The 17,540-nt window shown below is 39.5% G+C and overlaps 1 long non-coding RNA gene across 1 annotated transcript in view; it reads left to right on the top strand.

The window, feature by feature from the left end:
* LOC121936082 overlaps positions 1–5,377 on the top strand; it is a 38,886-nt gene extending 33,509 nt beyond the window's left edge. The window contains exon 3 of the long non-coding RNA XR_006104922.1: positions 4,881–5,377. This is a non-coding gene — a long non-coding RNA (uncharacterized LOC121936082). The remainder of the gene's footprint in view (positions 1–4,880) is intronic.
* The last annotated feature ends 12,163 nt before the right edge of the window (positions 5,378–17,540 follow it).

Here is a 17,540-nt window from a genome sequence, read left to right as displayed (position 1 = left end):
GAAGGAGGGAGGAGGCCGCCTTTCGCGGGAGGCAATCGGCGGCAGGACCGGGCTGGGGCCAATCCCTAGCCCTCGGCGGGCTGCATGCGGCCCACAGGCCATAGGTTGCTGACTCCTGTACTAAGGGGTCAGACAAGGCTGCATACTATCACCCCATTTATTCAGCCTGTATGCAGAAAATATTGTATGCATAGCAGGCATAGACTCCGGAGGCAGGAGAATTGAAAATCAGAGGAAGGAACATTAACAATCTAAGATATGCAAACGACACAATACTATTGGCAGAAACAAACAAAGACCTGGAGCAATTACTGAAGAAGGTCAAGGAGGAAAGTGCCATGGTTGAATTAATGCTGAACATCAAGAAGAAGAAAAAGAACATGGAAGATCTATAAGAATTCATCTTAGATAACAAGAAAATTGAAATAATTAAAGAGTTCCCTACACTGCTTCAAATATCTATCAGAATGGAGTCTGCAGTCAAGGAATCAGAAGAAGACTAGGACTGAGAAGTGCAGCTATGAAAGAACCGGACAAGATCATAAAGTATAAAAATGTAACTTTGAATGTTAAAGTGAGGATTGTCCACTCCATTGTATTCCCCATCACCAAGTATAGATAGATCCGAGAGCTGGACAGTGAAAAAAGCAAACAGAAAGAAAATCAACTTCTAGATCTGTTCTGAATCTCCATGCAGAGATGTTTTTGTAGCTATTTTAAGGAATGAAAGCCATAGTCAGTAGGTTATATATCTGGGACTGAAGTTAAGTGCATGAAGAAGAACCTTACTATAAATCCCAGGGTCAGGTTATTACCCTTATAAGCACAGATTTGAGAAAATTCCAAGGCACTTCATTTTTTGGCTGCACAAACTAACATCCTCACCAAGTTTCCTTTAACTTTGCAGCCTTTTAAATTATTTTCTTTGAAGTGGGAACGGGACAGGATGCTACTTTGGTAAGACTGGGTTTCCTTAAAATGATGAATCAGAGAGGCACATGTGGAGAGCTCAGAAATTAATTGTTTTTAGTAAATGACTGACGATACTTTGAACCAAAACCACACATACTGATTAATTAGGAAGTAATCTTTAAGGTATGTCCGTACATCAGAGGTGACAATCTTTTTATGAATGATCCCTCAACCTCTGACTGATTTAGAAAACATCTGCAAATTAAGTATAATATATATTATGATGCTGCAATTCCTATGCTGAGCATGATGCACAGGAGTAATTGACACGAAGGGAGGCAAAGTAATCTACTACAGCTGTTGTGTGGACAGGGCACACCCCAAACCCAGTAAAGGTGTCTTTTTGCACCCATTAACAAATGTGTTACTGCTCCCACCACTCTAATATTGATCAACTGAAGGTAATAGTGGTATTGGTCAGGTGGTCAACATTGTTTTGGTTGATTATGCAGGTAAAAACACAAGCAAACGAATAATACTGTCACATACAGGTGAACATAATGAAAGGTGGATGCAATCTCATCAAAATATAAAAATATTTATAAATGTTTCTATAACTGCTTGTAAATCTCATAGTATTTGGAAATTTTGCTTTCTGCAAATGGATGCACTCTAAGTTGCTTCATTCCGCCTTGCCCCTGCCTTGCAAGCCATTGAAAATTTGTTTAAAGGTGCTTTTCTTTCTGTTGGATGAAGCAGATTTTATATTGCACATTTCAAGGAAGAGCAGCTAAAATGCCAAGTACTCACACTGCCCTCTTAAGCAGGATGCATTGGGCAAAAGGAATGCCAAATATGAATCCTCTATGTATCGAAGTACATGAATTATTTTGAAACCATTATCAATAAGGGAGTGAATTAGCAAACATCATAAACAGAGAGATCAACAGACAGATAATCATGTTTATCCGGAAGACATTAGAGCATCACTTCTATTATCACTACAACCATCACTCATAATAAAACAGGAGACAGGGCTTTTGGTTCAGAGGACAGGTCTTTCAGATGAGGTTGTGCTCCAACAATACTCATTTGTGTATCATTATTTTCCTGTGGTTAGTTTGTATGATGTACAATTACTTCAGAATGTTTGCTGGATCTTTCCTCATTTGAAAAGTGTTGAACTGAATGAACTGCATTTCTTCTAAAGTCCTGTGAGTTTCAGATAGCCTTGGTTCAGATAACAGGGAATTCTACTGTAATACTCTGCCAATCCCTGAATGCTTAAAGGATTTTGAACATTATCTTGATAATTATTTTTTTTCTTCCCCTTATTCGTTTAGTGACTTATATAAGATTTATAATATTTTTACTGTGAGAGCTTCTCCTGCAAATAAGCAATCCCCAGTGAGTCCTTGCATATTACTGTTCTGGGGCATCTTTTTGCTATGGTAATATTTCCTAAATTGCTTTTGAACACAGTAAAGAATCTAAATACTAAAATTTAAAGGCATTAAGAACCACCCAGCACCTCCTGCAAAACTCTTGACAAAATCCTCATTAAGTGCAGGGAAAAGTCTGCTGATACAATTCATCGTAGTGTGCATTTATCTAATTTCTTTCCCCTCATGCTCATAATAAACTTTTGCAGTCAAGCAGGCATTTTGCTTCTGAATATTTCATTGGTGTCAAGAGTCCTCTGTACGCACAAGCCGAGATCCACACAAACCAAACATCTCTCAACCCAAAGGATGTTCGCAAGTACTATGTAATAACTTCCCCCACCACTCCTTTTGGGATTTGGAATCAGAGAAATACCAAGGCTTCAAACTGGAGGAACGGAATAGCACTGGTTCCAAATATTAATTTTGTTTGTCCCTCCCAGCTGCAGGAATATCCCTTAATGGGGTTTATACGAGCGACAGGCAACATTAAAAGGGTTAGATTTCTCTGTAGATCATCGAATAGCACATTATTTATTCAAATATGTTTAAGACAACTAGTGAAATTCTTAGGGCATCCTCACGTTAAATGATGCATGTCATGTGGAATGGTAAAAACACCCAGAATTTGGAGTATTTTGCTTTTGCTGTCCAAAGCTCCTGAATCAATTAGTTCCCCTCTCAGTAGAGTAAGTATGTACATTTTTAATAGTTCCTGCCCAGAATATCAACATTAGGCTTTTTCTTTTCCTGATTGAAACTTTGAGTATATTTTAGCAGAATATTTTAAATAGATAAACCCACTTTTTCTATGGACCTCTTCAAACTCCCTCTCCCAGTTGAATTTTCTTCCATTTAGTTCTTTTTATGCAGTGGACGCGCTAATCCTTGATTTCCAGAAATGTTTGGGGATGTAAAAAGATAATTTCACATCCACCATTTCCTCTTATATGCAACAAATTGGAGACATTTTACACTTTTGTCCAGCTCTTTTCAAGAGCATGGAGAGTTTAAACAGAAAGTATTCACAGTACATAGATTAATTAGATGTTTCATTTATTTTAAAAAAAACACAGGAAAATGAGTTGCGGAGTATAATATAAAACACAGCAGGCTTTGACTTTCTGCCTGAAAGCGGTTTTTAAAAAATAATAATAATTAAGAGGGAAATGAACGGCACGTGGTCTTCTATGCATAAATCAGAGATATTAAAGGCAAATATTTGCTTTTAGATTATGATGAACTGAGATTTAGCCATAAAAATGGACTTGAGATGTTAATTTAGCTAAACTTGAGCTCTAATCAGTCATTCGTCCCGCATCTTATTCCATGGGCATGCATAATACAAATCAGAGGTGATAGTATTATAACTCAACCTTTCACTGCAAGATGAAATTGGGAAACTTCTTCCCCTCCTTTTCTCTGAATCCGTTTGCACATCTCTAAGCCCCATCACACATTTAGAAGAAGCTTTAAAGAGCTATATGGGATGTAATAAATTAATCTGGACTTAGTGGGTGGATAAAAGGTCCAGAGGGGGGTTGCTATAGCCCTGGAGGATGTGAAGAAAGAAGAAAATGGAATATTTCACGAACATATTAACAAACCAAATAAAAGCGGTAAAGGGCAGGAGGTAACAGCACCTTTTTATATTTTTAATAGTAGCAATAAATAAATAAACACAAAAATACAATCCAATCTGAATCATCCGAGTGCAAACATGGTTCTCCTCTTTTCAGAGACCCAATAAAGATGTTGTGTCTTCTTCCATCCTTAACCGTGACGTACAGACTCTAGATACTGGAAACACAATGACCAAAGGTTATCAACATGAGAAAAGTGTTTTATTTAAAAACAAACAAACAGAAATCCCTAACTGCTAGCTACATAGTCAAACAAGTACGACAGTACAGTAGCTAAAACAAGAAAGAGTTCAAAAGTGAAAAAGAGCTGAGGCTACAAGGAAGCTGACTCCATCCAACATACACTGCAGATATTTTTGTGTGGTGATACCACAGCAGACAACGCAGGATGCACCAGGAGATGCCTCTGAGATGAAAACTAAAGGATTAATTCAAAAATATGTCATGAGGCTGGAATGAGTGTCCAGAGTGTTCTTCGTAAATCAGCTAGTCATATTAGCTTGCTGTGGAGATCCAGTCTGGCCTAGTGATTTGAGTGTTGAACTATGACTCTGGAGACCAGGGTCTGAATCCCTGTTCAGTCTCAGCAAGTCACAATCTTTCAGCATCACAGGATGGCAATGGTGTGCCATTTTGCCCATGCGGTACTTACCGTGTATTTCAAGGATCACCAGCCAACTACCTCATATACCTGTTATCATCAAACATGTATTTTAAAACAGGAAGGTCTCATTTTTTAGCCTCTTGCGCCTGCATTGTAGATATGTGTACAAGCTTAAAAAAGTACTGTGTGAACCACAAACAAGGGTTAAGCCATTACTTTTCAAGTACATAAAAAGGATTCATTGGCAGCACAATCAAATTAATGTTTCTCTGTCTACAGGAGACAGCACCAAGGAAATGAAAGAGGTCAGCTGTTACCAGGCTCTCCATCCAATATTCTAGATGGCTTCAGAACCCCAGAGATGCTAAATATGTTGGACAGTTTAAAATGTCTCCAGGACATGGAGACAGAGTTCATTTGGAAGTCATGGAAGCTCACTGTGTCTTTGGAGGCTGCTGTATGGCATTGTATGAGCATTCATACACTGTACCCATGTCAGCATGTAACATCAATATGGTGTTCTGTACTTCTGTGTTCTCCTAGACTCTTACATTTCTCAATATATAATCACACTGCTTCCCACAAAACCACACAACCTGTTCAACATTTCAAATTGGTGGTCTGGAGCAATGAATCCAGAAGTGCCTCCAAGCTGCAAACACTGTCTTTCAGGGGGAGTATGACCCCATCAAAGACTGGTTAACATAACTCCAAACCCAGGTTAGGCCCCTTGACAGTAAGCCCCTCTGCCTTGTTTGGATTCAGCTTCAGTTTGTTTTTCCTCATCTAGCCCATTACCTCCTCCAGGCATTCATTCAGGAGAGACACACTATCCTTAGCTGAGGCATGGAGAAATATATTTGAATGTCATCAGCATACTGATAGCACCCCATCCCATGCCTTCCAGTGATCTCTCCCAGCAGTTTCATGTCGATGTTGAATAGCACTGGGGAAAGAATGGGATGTGGTATGCCATATAACATCTCCTTTTTTGGGGAGCAGCTGTCCCCAAGCGCCACCATCTGGAACCTATCCAAGAGATAGGACTAGAACCAGTGAAGCACCATATCTCTGAGTTCCAAATTCCTGAGAGGTCCAGAAGCACCAGCAAGGACACATTTTACCTGTCAATTCTCAAGCAAAGATCATCCATTAAGGCAGTCTCAACTCCATACCCTGCTCTGAAACAGGTTTAAAATGGGTCCAGGTAATTTGTATCATCTGAGACTGCCTGGAGTTGGGAGATTTGATACTCGTCTTTAGTTGTTCAAGTCCAGAGGGTCCAGGGAGGGATTTTTAAAAAGTGGTCATACCACCGCTTCTTTTTAAAAACTATTTTTTCTTGTCACAAGGTTTCTAAAGGTATCAAGGTACTCTAACATGCTCTTTGGCCTTTTTGTAGGGAATTCTCTCCCTTCCTCTCTTCCCCATTGTCTATATATCTTCAGAGAGATGATTTTACAAAATCCTTGAATAAATTCTATGCAATTCCAGTGTGTTCAATACAAACACCTTGTTCACAGAGACACAGACAGACTAGCTAGTTCTACAAGGTGATTTCCTGGGCGCTCATCTGTATAGCCATAAGTATGTCAGTACTTGTGTACAGATTTCATTTCAGTTACTTTTGTGCTACAGCTCCCGTAATACTTAGTTAGTATGGGTACCATAATAATTATGTACATTGCTTTGTAGGCTTAAAAGGGGCAAATGTAGAATAAGTTCAATGACAGCTGAATCCAACTACAATCAGAAAGCACCCACCTCCTAACTTAATATGATTTTATTAAATTATACGTGAGTCCGCACCATACGGGGGCTTCCCTTCTGCGGCTTTTAGTATACGTTGAAGCCGCGGCTGCATGCAATGAATGTTGCATATGCGCATGGCGCATACGCCATGCAGCACTGCGTGCACACACCCCATTATTTTCAATGGTATCTATCTGATATCTATCAAGCATTGCTTCACTCAATGACATTGTGTCTTTGCTATGGACACACAAGGCCATAAGAGTTTTTCTGAATAATGCATATTAAAATTAACTGTTTATACAACTAAATCCCCTCTAATTATTATCCAAAGCTTTCATATACAGTGCAAGGCTTGTTGTGTGCCAAATAACCCTATCTTACATTTTAATTCATTTAACATTCATAGGCTTAAGAAAATAATTGTGTGATATAAAACAGGGCTGATTCCTTCTCCCCCAACCCACCCAATTGGTGCTGTAATTGAGCTAGCATACTAGTTTCAGCCCTTTCACAACATAATCTGATATGGGACTTTATTTTCTCAAGGGACTTCCTTGATCGTCTCTTTATAGACATTCAGTCTCTGCAAATATGCTTGTGGTTTCTTTATCAGTAATAGTATTAGGCCTGAATGCTTTGGTATACAGTATAATGGGGTATTAAAAGGCCTCTGTATATACATTTTAGTCCAATGGGAAGAAAATGAACAAACATTATACAGGACACTGAGCAAGCAGACAACACTATTTGCAAGGTTTGTCCACTCCTCTTCTTGTAAAGAAAATGGTAATGATTCCCCCCAACCCACTCCATTGCTTCTCTTTTCCCTCCCATTTGAATTTTGTCACTCAGTTTGTGCTGAAATGATTGAATTTCAGCAGGAATAAATCAAATGTCATGAATCGAGGGAAGCAAAATTAAACTTGTTTGTGCAGTTGCTTAATCTGAGAAAGCCATTAATACAGATTAAGTCCTTTTATTGAGCATTCTTTTATGGAATAGCTACACAGACTATACAGACTCGGGGCAATGCCATACTCTGGATATGCATAGAAAATACCAAGTAACCACAGGGCCGGCTTTACTATTAGGAAGAGTGAGGTGGCTGCCACAGACAGAAGATTCTGGGTGTCCTGAAAGGACAGAACATTATTAGTTAAGTTTTATTGGACTTTATAAATCATACTCAGCACTTTGGGTAACACAGCAGCCTGTGGAGCTGCTGTAGCAAGGGAATTGTACACAACAATTCTGTTGTATGCTCCCTTTAACCAGCCCCCATTAAAAAGCTCCAGTTCTGTTGTTATTTTACTTATTATTACCTGATTTTTCTACTACCAGGGAAGTGAGAGGTGCTCTTGGGGATTTCTGTGGGCTCTTCTCAACAAGGTAAATGCTGCTGGGAGTTGTGGCATTTTTCGCTGTATTTCTAAAAAATATCTGAACATTTCTGTTCCAACGATTTCCTGGAAAGTCCTGGCACCAGTTTCAAGCTTTTATTCCCATCCTCAACTGGGTTGCTTTATTATTCTGAGACATATTGAAACAAAATGGTATTCTTCTTTATAATTCCATATCAGAACGAATGGCACATTCATTTTCCAAGTACAAATTTTTATGTAGTCAGAACAGTAGCAGACGGGTGAAGAAGTAGCAGATTCAAAGGAACTCCAAGTTTGCGGAAGTGCATAAAATCATTAGGAAAAACGTTCCTCTTGCCATGGCTAATAACCGCCAACAGGATTTTCTTTGGCTAATTTATCTAACTGTTTTTAAAACCAAAGAGAAAAGTCCACATGCCAGATGGCGAGACTCAACCCGGGCAGTCACAGGCACCATTTAAACATATAGGGTTCTTCAAAGGGTTGCCACAGGTTGAGGTTGACTGGAAGGCAGTTAACAACAACAACAACAAAGAAGTATCCAAACAGTGCGATAGTTAATTCAGTCATAAACGTAATAATATACATGGCGTGAAAGGGAACTTCCCTGTGCTTTCTCTGATCTTCATCTCCCATCAACAACAAAAGCTTTCAGTGAAACAACCCCCCCTTTAATGGATTCAACGGGGAGAGGAAATTTGTGTACAAGAGAAATGTATCAGAGGGAATGCAATGGCAACTGACAAAATTAGACTAGAATCTGGCTAGTATTCCTGCTGTTGTATTGACTCTGCAGAAGTAAATGGGTCATCTGAAGAGTTACGAGTACATCTGGGAGTAGATGGGAAGCAGTGCTGAGGCAGTGAATGCAAAGAACGCCAGTTCTTTACAACAGGCACATATTAATCTCATATTCGGCTGGTGGTTGTGCACTGTGCTACCCTGTTCTACATTTTGCATGCTGATTGGCTTGTTATTCACTTCTCCCTCAGTTGGAAGCCAGACCAACTGACAGGGTAAGCGCTGGAAAACAATTACAGTCTATGGAAACAGTCACACTGGTGCAGCGTATGTTGCAATACTTTACATAATTTATTGGGCATTACTACATTTGCCAGCAAAGATTTTTTTTTAGAAAAACACCATGATCAACATTACACATTTCTGGGAGAACATTTGGGAGAGAGAGACTAGGAATTGAGATTAAAGCATGCCTCTTGCACTGTGGTTTGCACTGGTCTTAACTTGGTATTGCTACTGAGACTGAGGATACTCTTGTCCCTAGATAAAATGTAGGAGGTAAAAGGATAAAAATAGCTTTCAATTAGGCTCATAAGATGCTAGAAGCTTTTCAGACTCTCATATTGTTTCACCACACAGAGAGGTTCACAGAAGAAAAAAGATTCAATAAGTGTAACTAGATAGGTCGTCCAGCTTCATGGCTAACCAGAAGATAGCAAGAGAGGCTTATGTTATTAGGATAACGAAGACAATATTACAATTCTCTTAAATATTTATATTTAATTTTTCTTTTATTTGTAGTCTCCTGTACCTTGGGAAAACAAAAGGAGTTGCAGAGACATAAAAGGATCTTTCTACTGACCAAAGTAGGCCGATGGATTGCACAGTTTTACATTGATCTTGTGTGTTGTGGACCAATGGGGATTTCTGGAAGCCCTCCATTTTTGGTTTCCTAGACCACTGTGGCAAACATATTGAGATGGATGGGTGGGGAAGGGCAATTGCCACAAACTTATCTTTTAAGAACAGTGTCCACTAATTCTTCATTAGTTGCTGAAATGGGGACACTGGAACTCACCATGCAAGGTGACTGAAGAAATGAGCAACAACCTCTCCCATGTAAAGTCACCACAATCTCCATGTTAATCCCATGGTGACTTCGATACTCCAGCTATCAAGAGTTAAGGAATATAACATATACTAGGAGAAAGAGCAAAGCCAGTAATGGAGTGGGGCGATATTAAAAAGGGCTGAAGAAACCAGCTGGTCATAGAGAAGTAACGGGCTAAAGAGATTAACTAACACAGATAATAATTAGCCTATTAGTCCTGTAAGCAAGGAAGTGTGTATATGTGTATGTACTGTGTGTGTGTGTGTGTGTGTGTGTTAAACATCTGTGCAAAACAAGTAGATAAACAGGAAAGATACAAGAACACCCTTGCAGAGATTCCAGAAAAGTGTTTAGTTAAAATTCACCCACTGACAACACATTTCCAACCTTTCCTATGAATCAATTCAAGCAAGAAACATGTTGTGTTAGAACAATGCATGAAAAGAAAGCTGAGATTCTCAAGAAGCTATTTTTTCTGTGAATATTGTACTAAATGAGCTGAAATGCACATTCAGACAAAAGTACTGATACCCAATGCAATGCAATGGAAATGTTTGTTAGAGTAGCTCCTAACTGCTTAACCATTTTAAAAATTAACATTTAGATTAAAATTTAATTCCCTGCCCCCACCGAATCCAGTGCTGCTCTGATTTTTCATGCTAGCTAACTTGACTAAGGTCAAGTTAGCTAGCAAATGTAATTATTTTACAAATGCAGCCAACTGTACATATTATAAATAACAACACATTTACATTTTTTCCTTGTTTCTGATGGCGATGATGGCACATACATGGTTGGCTTGGAAGCTTTTTTAATGACAGCACGAGAAAGCATTAATTAGAACTTTGCGACTTCAGAAGCAATATCAGCAACCAGTGTGCAAGGTTGATTACTTTCTTTATTTGTGAGGCTACAAATGAAAGTGCTAAAAAGACCATATAGATGTGAATGTAAGACTACAAGAAGAATCCTGCTGTAAGAGACTCAGGCCTGTTACAGACTGCCAAAATAAAGCTGCTTTGGGTCTCTTTGGAGGTATGCTGTTTAAAAGATGCATGCATCCTAAGAATCCGGAAGCTGCACCAAAGCTGCACTCCAGTGCTTAAGAATGGAGTGTGGCTTTGGCGTGACCTCCAGACTCTTAGGACCCATGCATCATTTAAATAGCATACCTCCAAAGAGACCAGAAGCAGCTTTATTTTGGCAGTCTGTAACAGGCCATAGTTTCCTTAAACACATGCATCTCAGAACCCTTAAAGCATGGGAAAGAGCCTCCTCCAACCAGAAATTGGTATTCAAAGGCATGCAGCCTCTAAACCTGAAAGTGGCAGATAGCCATCTTGACCTGTAGCCACTGATCGCTTAATCCACCATGAATCTGATTTCTGCCATCTAAGCTCATGGCTATCACTAGATCCTACAATGGCTGTGAGAAGAGGTACTTCCTTTTCGTCTCTCCTAAATCTTCTGCCAAGCAGCTTTGTCACCACAGGAACATAGTCCCCTATGATTTTGAATGTTTTCCCAAAAAGTCTCAATGCCTAGATAGGTAACTAAATACAAGATCATGGAAAACAAGGTAGATTGCACATATACGTCAGCTTTTCTGTAACGGCATGGACAAAGTGAGTGATTGTACCTACAGTTCATTAGCATGAGACCTCTATATTAGAGGTAAGAGTTGTGTGGCCTTCTTGATGTTGAAATGCAAGTTCCAGCATTCTTCACCACCAGCTATGCTGTAGAAACTTGTTAGGAACTGCAGTTCAATAACGTCTCAAAGCCCACATGATGCCCACCCCGGGGCATTTTGGCCACTCCGGGGTCTTTATTTATTTATTTCAATTTTTAAAAACTGATTTTGTGCCCAAAATGCCCTGCAGAGGTATAGGTGGGGTTTCCACCACATTTTGGGACCAGGAGAGGCCTGAATGCCTCACTTCTTGTTGTTGCTTTTTAAAAAGCCTCTCTTGGGCCTAAAATGGCCCAGGAAGACCCCAAAACATGGTGAAAATAACCCATGTCCCCAGACAGTATTGGGGGTACTAATGGAAAAAGAAGATTGTTTTTGGTGATAGCAGGAGTGGTGAGGAGTGCAGACCTCCAAAGTATCCTGGGGACTAATATACTCCCATATCCTTCCACAATTACCCACCACTGATTTCCAGCCTCAGGGAGGGCAATGGCAAACCTCATCTGAACAAATCTTGCCAAGAAAATCCCATAATAGGGTACCCTTAGAGTCACCATAAGTCAGAAATAACTTGAAGTCCATAAGTCAGAAATGACACACACCAGCAACAACATTCCCCATTCCCACTTGGTTCCAGTCTAAATCAAGCTTCACTGTATGCATATTGATTGACTCGGAGAGTCCCATAGAGGAAAATAACCATACCAGAAGCACTACAAACCACCATTTATATAATACCATGAAGACATTATGATCTGCTACGTTTAGGAATTTACACTCAAAAAGAGACACATGATCCTCTTTTCTGCTCTGTTTCTTTTCTCACATAACATGGATAGTGTGAATATACCACTGTCATCTTTGCCTTTCTTTTTCACTATACAATTTCCCAAAACTAAAGAAAATAAATTATTTTTAGAAAGAGATTTCTCCTCTTTAACAAGACTCCATCTCCCTTCCTACTTTTCTTACCCCACTGTTTCTGTTGCACCATGCAGGGTATGAGGATATGTGAATAGTTATGGATACCATATGGGACTCAAAGGGAATCCAAGGGTTGTCAAGGCTTGTTTTTGCCATTACAGATTTTCCCTTGGATGTTTGTAGATAATAAGCTGCATCTTATTATCTAAGAGTTAAGGTATCTTACATCACTGGTAACCTGAAAGGAAAAACATATGTGACCTCAGTCCTCTCCTGGTATGTCCTGCCTTGCAATAGACACCTTCAAGAAGAATTCCATCCCTCTCTATCCATCATGGGTGAGGTCATGTTTGTACTCCTGTCACCTTTCTATTCTATCAATGAATCCATTTCTTCTCGGTATTCCTCTAACTCTCCAGTTACCTGTACCATTTTAGGCATGTCACCCCTCCAATGTGATCTGGCTTTCTTTTCTTTCTGCTATCCAGGCTGTATCACTCTCACATCTGCTTATTTGGCATTGCTTCCTACATCACCTGTGCAATCTTCCATCTCTTTTGACCTCCACAGGTCTTCATCCCCCATAGATTTAATTAAATAATAGTTGATTCTGAATATTATCTAAGTTCTTACTCTATTTTTTGTAACAGTGTATGGTTGGGCTGTTCCTGAAAAATCCCTCCCTGAATCCTACTTTACTGGGGAGTTGTTGACCACCCTCCAAAATCTCTTTCTTGGGCAAGGTTCTGGAGCATGTAGTGGCTTTCTAGTCCCAGATTATCTGGGAGGAATAATGGACAGTTTCTATCCATCAGCAGCTTTTGATAGCATTGACAATAGTATCCTTCTGGGCTGCCTTGCTGGGATGAGAATTGGAAGCACTGGTGGTTTTTTTTACAAATTTTATTTAGAGTAACATATAACAAATAGAGAAAGTTATTAGAAATAACAAAAACAAACAATACTTAACCACTTACAATTAACAAGAAAAGAAAAACAAACAAGACATACTTATTTACATATGATACTAGGTATCACTATCCTTCTATTTCATCTTCCTCTACAGTTGGATATTCTGGCTTGTTGTAAATTAATTGTTTATTCCTGATTTCTTATCTACTATATACTAAGTTCACATGGTTACATTAACTTTTATGGCATATCTCAAATAAAAGGTATTATTTTGTTTGAGTGGTTCCAGTAATTCTTCCTTTAATTTTTGGTAGTATATAACTGATAATCCATCTGGACCTGAAGCTTTTCCCAGTTTCTGTTTCTGAATCGCCTCCAAAATTTCTTTACTAGAAATTTCCTTGTTGAGATTTTGTTTTTGAGCTTCCTTAATTGTCTTAATGTTTTGTTTATTCATGTATCGCTCAATTTTCATTTCTTTATTTTCTATTTCTGTCTTATCATCATATAATTCATAATATCTTGTGAATTTTTCAGTAATCTCATTTTGTGTTGCGTACTGTTTATCTTTATATTTTATTACATTAATAATCTTTGTTTTAAATTTTGTTATTTTTTGTGCTAGTAGCTTTCCTGCTTTATTTCCATATTCAGTTTTTTTGTTTAATTATTCTCAATTTTGTTATCTCTTTAATAGCCAATGTTTCAAGTTTTTTTGTAGAATCTGCACTTCCATTTTTAATTTTTTATCTCCTTTCTCTTTTCATTCTTTTTCTTTCTGTTTCAATTTATCATATAGCTGAGATTCTTCTATTTTCCTTTTCTTTTTTTGTTCTGCAAAATTATAAATATACCTCTCGCTATCACTTTGCCTGCGTTCCATATTGTCGTCATTGCTAAGGTATCTGTTACATTTTCTTTGAAATACCATCGCATTTCTTCCTTTACCCGATTTACCACTTCCTCGTTATTTAATAAAACAGCATTTAGCCTCCAGGAGAATTCCAGTTTTCTTTCTTGTATTTTCATTGTTATAGGATTGTGGTCTGAGACTGGCTTTCCAAGAATTTCAGATGATTGTATGTAAGGAAGCAGAGTCTTGAATGCTAAAAATAAATCAATTCTTGAAAAGGAATTATGGACCTCTGGGGGAAAAAAGGCGAATTCTCTCGCTTGACCATATTTGTGGAATTGGAGGCACTGTTTTACAGTGGCTCTGTTCTTTCATGGAGCGGCAAACCCAGAAGATGGTGATGGGGGACTCCTGTTTGACTCCCTGGCCATTGGTCTCTGGGGTCCCTCAGGGTTCTATTGTCCCCCATGCTATTTAATATATACATGAAACCTCTGGGAGAAGTTGTCTGAAGTTTTGGAACGTTGTGCCATCAATATGCAGATGACACCCAACTGTACTATTCCTTACCACCCCAACTGAAGTAAATTGTCTATACCAGTGTCTCTTATCAATAATGCACTGGATGAGGACAAACAAACTGAAACTTAATCCAAAAAAGATAGAGGTGCTCTTGATAAATCTCAGAACCGCTAAAGCACGGGGAAAGAGCCCCCACCAACCAGATATTGGTATTCAGAGCCATGCAGCCTCTAAACCTGAAGGTGGCAGATAGCAATCTTGATCAGGGAATAGGGATTCAGTCTGTGATAGATGGGGTTACATGGTCCCTGAAGACACAAGTTTGGAGTTTGGGTGTATTCCTGGACTGAGCTTTGAACCTGAAGGCCCAGGTTTCTGTGGTGGCCAGGAGTGTTTTTGGGGAAATGGGGAGAATGCACCATCCAAGTCAGCATTCCAAATTGTATTGGGCATAATATCTCATAATAATCACCTACGTGATGTTGCTGTGTGTCAAGCGGAGAAGTGAATTTTAAAAAAAAGTTTTAGCAAACATGGCTTGCATGGCTGTGACACAAAGGAGATTCCTGTCTGCACTCTCTTAGATATTTTAGACAAAGACATTGTTTGGAACAATAGGGAGATGAAGGGTAGCTAAGCATTAAGTGTTCCGGCTAGGAAAAGGAAATTAACACGGAGGGGAAACTAGTCTCCACAGAGTCAAAATGTTGTCAGTTTGGGAGTGGGGATGCTGTGCCAGTCTCCTTTCACTAAACCTTGCAACATTTACAAGCTAGCTGCAGAGAAAACAGATCAGCAGGAAATAATATCAGTGACTCAGCACTCTGCAGCAATGACCAGCAGGGCGCTAGTGCAGAGTCATCAATTTCCCTTCTCAGTAGGGAGTGGCTGCTCCTTTCACACTGCGGTAAAACCTTCTTCATAGACATTGTTGTAAGGGACCAAGAAAAGCAAAAAGGTCTGTGTATGTGTGTGTGCGTGCGTGGCGAGGAGAGACAGCTGGCTTCAAGCTGTCAGTAATGCAGAATAACTTTGTCTTTTGCAGTTGTAGAAAAATTGCACACCTACAATTAGCTCTGAAATGACTATGCTTTGAAAACGAAATACAGATTATACTCATGTATATAGAGTCTAGAAATTCTAGTCAAGAAATCAGTCCAAAAAACTGGGTTGATGTATCCACAGGTCAATGTAAGTACTATACCTTAACTCTTATTTTAAAAAAGGAACCTTCATCCCCTTCTTTGAGTATAGTAGTGAAAGGCAAGAGCTTAGTCCCATCCTGGGAGAACCTAAAAGAGGCACCAACCCTCTCTGCTGTCTCTGCCGCAGCACCACTTCTGACCCTTTCAAATATGTGGGCAAGAAAATGGCAATGATGGCAGCTCTTTGGTGCTCTCTAAGGAGATGGTGCTTCTTTTAGGTTCTCTAGGGACAAACTAAATTCTTGCCTGTTACCACTCAACTCAGAGAAGGGGATGGGAATTAATACTATACCTTAACTCTTACCTTTACGTCCTTTTTGAAATGTGCTCATAATAGCCACAGCTACTCCTGGTCATCTCTCACACACATCGCACTGCCGCCATTGACTGTACAGTAGTTCCTTCTCCATCCAGGCTTTAGGGTCAGCACAAGCAGTTATATTCGCACAAATTTTCTAAATGTTTTGTCATAGTTTTCCATTGCTTCGTCTTTTACATCCTCTGTTATACGCTCCTAGCTTTAACCCTCGACTTATCCACTGGTCCTATTTAAAACCATAATTTTTTGCTCTCAACTTATACATGAGGTCGACTTATAGTCATGTATATACACCAAATAAGAATTCAACCAAGAAAGTTCTTTTTCTATGCAACTGTGACAGGTTAAGTCCTCAGTTGAAGTTAAACTGAACGTTGTGTATGTAGCTATATATATGTACATGTGCCTTCAAGTCACCTGTCAATTTATGGTGAACCCATTAATTTCATAGGGTTTTCTTAGGCAAGGAATATTTAAGAGGTGGTTCTGCCAGTTTCTTCCTCTGAAATATAGCCTACAGCACCACTAAATGAAGTATGTTTTCTCACACGATCCTCCTAATATGCTTCCAGCCTCCTCATCTCAAACATCTGGAGCCTTCATGCAAACTTGCTTGTACATTTAAATATATAAATAAAACGCCTATATTGGTTAACCCAAATGAAGAGGCTCAAAATATCTCCCAAACTAAGGACACACAATGCATCACATGCCTCTTTCATGCAATCCCAAATAAAATACAAAGAAGTTGCTCCCACTGAACAAATGGGGGCTTTTGTTAATTAAAAACTAAATGATCAGCAGCACAAATAGTCATCTATACCGAGGGTCTTTTTTCTAACATACATATTGATTTACATTCAGTTAATGTCAATTAAAGGCAAGGCAATAAACTAAAACTCAATCATTATAGCACTATAATTTCATTATGGTTCTATCCTATGGAATTCTGGAATTTGAAGTTTAGGGAGGGGCATTTAAGATCCTCTACCTGAGAGCTCTTGGTCTTTCATCAAATGACAAAGTCCAGGATTTTACAGGACAGAGCTATAACAGTTAAAGCGGAATCACAGTGCTATAATTGTGAAGTGTGAAAGGACCCTTCGGCGGGTTACAGACCGCCAGTTTGAAAAAGGGGCGTCTCTTCTAGACGCCCCTACTCCTATTACGGACAGAGTCCGTAACAAATGGCGGCACCCTGTTCATATGGGCGCCGCCATATTGACGTAGCGGACGCTCTCCGTCCGCACGTGGAGCCCCAGAAGTGACACCATGAGTGCATGACTAGCACCTCGCAACATCTTTTCCGGGGCCCAGGAAGGAGCACGATTTCCGCGCTCCTTCCTAGGAGCGTCTGGGACCCGCGCGGTTTGGCCGCTGCGGCTCCCAGACGCTGCAACTGGCAGCGGCGGGAGACCACCGCAATACGGCGGTCAGTAACGCACCTTAGATACTGTGATTAATGCAGTTCCGTTAATTAGATTTCCGGTGTGCACTGCATTTTATAATTTTAGCTTTTTGT

Source organism: Sceloporus undulatus, chromosome 7 (genome assembly GCF_019175285.1).
Source record: "Sceloporus undulatus isolate JIND9_A2432 ecotype Alabama chromosome 7, SceUnd_v1.1, whole genome shotgun sequence".
Lineage (NCBI taxonomy): Eukaryota > Metazoa > Chordata > Lepidosauria > Squamata > Phrynosomatidae > Sceloporus > Sceloporus undulatus.
Note: the sequence above shows the minus strand (reverse complement) of the source record. Positions and strands in the feature narration are given on the sequence as shown.